Below are 6,678 nucleotides of genomic sequence, written 5' to 3' on the forward strand. Positions count from 1 at the left end.
TAGCAGCATGAGAAAGAGGGAGAGACAGGCGGGAACACAGGCATGGGGACTCCCTGAACATCAGCACTCTAGTGTAAAGCTAGAGTGACAGCACTGACGCATCAGTTTATCCAAAGCCAATGACACCGATCCCCACCCAGCTTATCACCTCATACTGTTAGTCTGACTGGGAGTGAGTGACTAGCTGGAACCAGAACTAGGTTTCCTATACGCTAAGCTATACAAGTGCGTTTTTAATCTAGACTTGAAAAGCGAGAGTGTGCCTGAATCCCGCACATCCGCCGGGAGACCATTCCATAGCTGCAGAGCTCTGTAAGAGAATACTCTGCAGCCTGCCGTAGCCCTGTCTACTTTAGGAACTAATAGATATCCTGCTCCTTGTGAATGAAGCAGGCGAGAAGGGTTGTAAGGGACCAGAAGATCATTGAGATATTGTGGTGCAAGGCCATTCAGAGTTTTGTAGGTCAATAGCAATAATTTGTAGTCAATCATAAACTTGACCGGTAGCCAGTGCAGGGAAGACAGGATAGGGCTAATGTGATCAAATTTTTTAGTTTTTGTGAGAACTCTGGCAGCTGCATTTTGTACTAACTGAAGTTTATGTAGGGATCCAGATGGACAACCCGAAAGGAGGGCATTGCAGTAGTCCAATCTAGAAGTTATAAAGGCATGTATTAGTTTTTCTGCATCTTGAAAGGAAAGCATCTTCCGAAGCTTGGCTATGTTCCGTAGATGGTAAAATGCCGTACTGGTAATGCTGAGCACTGAAGCAGAGGTCGGGGTCTACCAGGACACCAAAATTTCTGACCACTGTTTTAAATTGAGTAGGGAGGCCTCTAGGGTTGTGGTTTACAAACTTATTGCGGGCCTCCTTAGGACCGATTAAAAGAACCTGTTTTTTCAGTATTTAACATGAGGAAATTCCTTGCCATCCAACAACGGATGTCTAGCAGACAGTCGGCTAAAGAAGAGAGCTGGGATGCATCACTAGGTTTGACAGATAGATACAATTGTGTATCATCAGCATAACAATGAAAATTAACACTGTAATTTCTAATTATGTTACCAAGCGGTAGCATATATAGATTGAACAGTAGTGGGCCCAACACTGATCCCTGCGGGACACCATATCTTACTTTAGTGGCTATGGATGACTCATTGTTCACATGGACAAACGTAACGATCAGTTAAATACGAACGAAACCACAGTAGTGCTGTCCCTTTAATGCCAATCAATGTTTCCAACTGGTCCAAAAGAATATTATGGTCTACAGTATCAAATGCTGCAGTTAGATCCAGTAAGAATAATAGCGATATACAGCCACGGTCGGAAGCCATAAGCAAGTCGTTTATCACTTTGACTAAGGCCATTTCTGTGCTATGATTGGGTCTGAAACCAGACTGATATAGCTCGTTAGCATTATTATCTTGGAGAAAGGAAGACAGCTGGTGAGCAACAACTTTCTCTAGAATTTTAGAAATGAAGGGAAGATTTGAGATGGGTCTATAGTTTCCTAAGTCACTAGGTTCAAGATTTGGTTTCTTTAAGATAGGTCTAATAACAGCAATTTTAAAAGATTTAGGAACATATCCAAGACTAAGAGATGAGTTTAACAAATTTAACAATGTAGTGCTAATCAGTGGTGCAATTTCCTTAAGTAGATTGGTGGGTATTGGGTCAACAAGGCTAGTAGTGGGTTTGCAAGAGGAAATTAACTGAAGGAGTTCTGTCTGCACTACAGGAGTGAAACATTCAAAGGTGTTATCATTAGTACTAATAACACTAGCGCTAGCAGAGGATTGGTGGTTGTGTGCAACCGTGGGCGTGCTCGTGATGGTATGTCTAATCATGGTTATTTTATTATTAAAAAAACGCAATAAAGGCATCACTACCAAGAGCTTCTGGGACTTGTGAGTTTAACATTGAACGATTCTTTGCTAACCTAGATACAGATTTAAATAGGAATTTAGGATTGGTTTTGTTATTTTCTATTAGTTTAGAGAGATACATAGACCTAGCAGTCATTAGTGCATGTCTATACTTAGACAGGCTCTCTTTCCAGGCAAATCTAAAAACTTCTAATTTTGTTGACCGCCATTTGCGTTCTAGCTTTCATGAAGCTTGTTTAAGTTCATGTGTACGGTTAGAGTACCAGGGGGCAGGTTTCTTATCTCTATGTTTTATTTTCTTGAGTGGTGCTACATGATCAAGAGTGGTACGAAATGATTCTACCATGTTCACGGTTACCTGTTCAAGTTCATTTATGCATGACACTTCAGAGGTTAGGTTAAAGGACTGTGGGAGCTGTTCCAGAAAAGTTGCAGCGGATAATGAGGCTATGGAACGTCTAGTATCGTACCTCTGGCCTGGGGCCTTAGGGGAGTTATGTTGTATTTGAAATGTTAAAAGGTAATGATCTGAAAGTAGATGATTCTGAGGGATAATTGATATGTGTTCTACCAGGACACCATGGCTAAGAATCAGGTCTAGGGTGTGGTTACAGGCATGAGTTGGCCCAGTTACATTCTGATGTACACCGACAGAGTCAAGAATGGTAGTAAATGCTTTTGTTACTGGATCACTTTCATTTTCCATATGAATATTAAAATCACCAACAATCAAGGCCTTGTCGGTAGTAACCACCAAGCTTGTTAACCCCTTGGGACCGGCGATCCCGCCGGCGGGATCTGACAGAAATTTCGCAAAACCGTTTAAATAACTCCGCGAGTTTTTGTCATATACACATTTTAAAAATACTCTCAGAAACCTTGGACGGTCTACTTTTCAAATATATATATGTAGAAACTAAATATATTTTTACAGCTTCGTGATACGAATTGAAAGAACAAGAGTGACTGACTTAAGCGTCTGCGTCTCAAAGCGGCTCTGATCGCCCACCCACTTGCAAATCGCGCTATTCGCATGATAATAACATGATAATCCGACAGTTAGTATTGGGTAAAGAAATATGTGAATACGCCCATTGTGACCGAAATAAACAAGAGCACATGTCTGGGTAGTGTTTACACTGATCGGCTACAATATAGCACACGGATACGTCTCTGCCGCTGAAGCTTTGCGCCAGTGTTGCCACTTTCAGCAGCGAAGCTCATACCTGTGTTCATAGCTCAGTGGGCTAAGCCTGTGTGCCTGCAATCACGTGGTCGCCGATTCAAACGCAGCGTATTTAGAACGTGAATAGCGATCTTCCGCTGAGAGCGGTCCTACACGCTCCCGACGCAAGTAAAACAAAGAAAGATGACACGATTTGCTTTTTTGCCTATTTAACCTAATTTTAAAAACGTTAATACTTCTGACAATGGAAGTTTTGAAAAGAAGACAGATAACGGATTTAGTCAGTGTTTTTTTCATGATTCTACATAATGATTTCAGCGAGATATAAACTGAAATACACGAGAAAGATACGCGGTCGATGATGCCCTCGTCCCCAGAGCGTCAATAATAGTCACTGCATCATATTTATCGCTTTCTATATTTATATAGTCACAGTTTTTCATTTTTCATTCCATCTATCAATAAACTGTGAAAGGGATTTTGTTGTTGCTACTTTTCTTGCGTTTCAAACTGCCTTTCCAAAGTGATGGGTGTGGGGTGCAGTGACATTCCAGACTGATGGGCCATTGACAGTATGCAAACTACTACAGGTGTGAGGACACCTATCTCATCAATATTCATTGTGAAGACCACTGACTTTGAGAAAAAGAGTGTCACTCCAAAGTTCTAACACTTTAGTAATCAAACTACATAAAATTTCTGAATGTCACTTTCACCTATGTGTAGCCAACCCCTGTGTCTATAAGCTTCAGAGCTCAAAAGTCTTACCTAGAAATGTCTATAATGTGATTTTTTACAATTTCTCAGCATGTCTGAAAATAGGTTTTTGAAAAGTATATGTTTAAAGTTGATTTTAACAAAAAATAGAATAATAACATTCTAAGAGGTCTCAGATTATTGGTGCTGAGTTTGTGCTGAATAAAAGCAAATGTATCACTTTGGGATAAATGTTTTTTAGATAGGTGAAATATTTTAAAATGTCAAGGCATGTCAGACTACCTCGAAAGTGGAAAAAAGGCCTCAGGCCCCAGGGGGCTAAGAAATCTGCAAATTCCTTAAGGAAATTGCTATAGGGGCCTGGCGGTCTATACACAATGGCAATAGTGATTGGAGGTGTAGAACTACACTTAGATGTGCTAGCAAGTCTTAGAATAATAAATTCAAACGTACTAAAGCTATAACCAGTATTTTCACGCACTCCTAGGTCGGTCTTAAATATTGCAGCAACTCCGCCACCTTTGCGATCGGGTCGAGGATTATGCCTATAGCTATATTCAGCTGGAGTGGATTCATTTAGTGCCATGAACTCATTCGGTTTTAGCCAAGTCTCAGTAAGACATAGGGCACTAAGAATATAATCAGTAATGATTTCATTTACGAGCAATGTCTTAGGAGCCAGCGATCTAATGTTCAGGAGTCCAAGTTTTAGGTTTGCATTACACCTACTATCCAGAGTTGGAATAGGTCTAATTTCTCTAAGGTTTGTAAGACAGGAACTACGATGTAATGACCCCCCACGATTAAAACCGCGGGGAACAAACACAGTCTCAATAATATGAAGCCTGGGTGACGACTCTAAGCGACTAGCAGGTGGTCGGTTAAGCCGTTTTGCCTGCCGCCTTGGCTTGGCTCTGGTTAGTCAGCAATCTGCCCTAAGACTGTGAGCTATGCTTTTTGACAGGAGATCGGCACCAGCCCACGTTGGGTGAATACCGTCCCTCTTCAAAAGCCAAGGCCTACCCCAGAATGTCCGCCAATGGTCTATATAACCCACACCATTTATCGGGCACCATTACGACAGCCAGCGATGCAGCGACGATAATCTGCTGTACATTTCGTCGCCACGTCTAGCAGGGATGGGGCCAGAGCATGTTACTGACGCAGACATCTTCTTCGCAAGGCTGCACACCGCTATGAAATTTGCTTTAGTGATCTCCGATTGCCTCAATCGGACATCATTTGTGCCGACGTGGATAACAATATGTGAATACTTACGTTTACTCTTAGCCAGCACTTTTAAGTTTGATAAGATGTCGGTCGCTCTGGCACCAGGGAGACAATTAACTACGGCCGCTACTCTCACGTTTCTTAGCATAGAATCGCCGATTACCGGAGCGCTTTCAACAGGCGGCTCAGTGGGTGTTTCACTGAGTGGGGAGAACCTGTTGGAAACGCGAATGGGTGAATGGTGCCGGTGTGAGTCCTGTTTGGACTTACGGCTATGCCGCCGGGTCGTCACCCACTCGCCTTGCTGCGAAGGCCCTGCTGCCGGAGCCGGGGGAGACTGGCTCACTATAGTGGACATATCCGGAGCCGCTAACACTGCATCAATAAAACTGTCACTCTCCTGAATCTCCCGTAACGTCCGGATGCGTCCCTCTAAGTCTGCGATCTTCTCTGTCAGCCTGGCAACTAGCTTACACTTATCGCAGACAAATGTACCGCTAATGACGGGAGAAGAATAACTAAACATACTGCACTCGGAGCAAACGACAGGAGCCATAGTGATATACTTACGTTTAGCGGGGAAAAATTCCGGGGGCGGAGGCGATTAATCCGTCGTGGATTTGGAAGATTATCAGGAGACTATTAAGCTTGCCAAGATTTATCCGATTGCTTAATTATAACTCTCAATTAACACTACATATCAAAATAAATAAGTATTTACCTGCAATAATGCCTAGCAATTTAAGAAAGTAGCTTCTTATTGCTCCTGGATTACTGCTTTTCCACAACCTAACACTACGTGAATCAGGAGAGTTGTGAGCAGCCTACCAGTAAGCGAGAGCTTTATACAGTCCCACCCACTCTGCTGATTTACAGATACTAGCCCCAATGAATGCTCTCAGTTTATAAAATCAATTATTTTAGGCATGTTTAAATGTCCCCTTGCAGAGAAAAAATTTATTTTTAAAGCAATTCATTAAATTTCTTTTAATCAATTACACATGGAAAACTGAAGCCAGAACCTTTAAATAAATATGGAAAAATCATTAAAGACATAAAAGCAGTAAAAGGTTATATATACTTTCACTGTGTCAAATGTAGAGTAAAATGACTTTTGAACCATGCTTATAACAGTTTAAAGATGTTAAAATGTTTTTGTGTAAAGTTTAAACTTCAGCTGCAAAACATGGCTGTTCCCTAGCAAAGTTGAAACATTGTTGCAAGTACTGAGCCAGACCCGGTTGCCTAGGCAACTTACTGGACTAGAAGTAACGGTACAGAATTACATCAGCGATATCATGAACGTCTGACGACACCTTAACAGTTCCGAACGTAACCTTAATTAATCTGAACTGCACCGTCAATGACCGGTCACCTTAACAGTACAGAATTACATTAGCGATATCATGAACGTCTGATGGCACCTTAACAGTTCCGAACGTAACCTTAATTAATCTGAACTGCACCATCAATGATCGGTCACCTTAACGGTACAGAATTGCAGTGTCACAAAGTTGAAACATTGTTGCAAGCACTGAGCCCGACCAGGTTGCCTAGGCAACTTACTCGACTAGAAGCTATAACAAAGCATCATTAACATTTCCGGAAATATCACTAACAGAGCTGGTTTTGTAATATTAAAAGAATTATTAAAA

General features: G+C 41.7%; 1 pseudogene; it reads right to left on the reverse strand.

Annotated features, from left to right (window-relative positions):
- Positions 1–3,741: 3,741 nt before the first annotated feature.
- LOC140592171 (uncharacterized) lies at positions 3,742–6,328 on the reverse strand (annotated as a pseudogene).
- Between the last annotated feature and the right edge of the window lie 350 nt (positions 6,329–6,678).

This window comes from Paramormyrops kingsleyae, chromosome 8 (genome assembly GCF_048594095.1).
Source record: "Paramormyrops kingsleyae isolate MSU_618 chromosome 8, PKINGS_0.4, whole genome shotgun sequence".
In the NCBI taxonomy this organism is placed as follows: domain Eukaryota; kingdom Metazoa; phylum Chordata; class Actinopteri; order Osteoglossiformes; family Mormyridae; genus Paramormyrops; species Paramormyrops kingsleyae.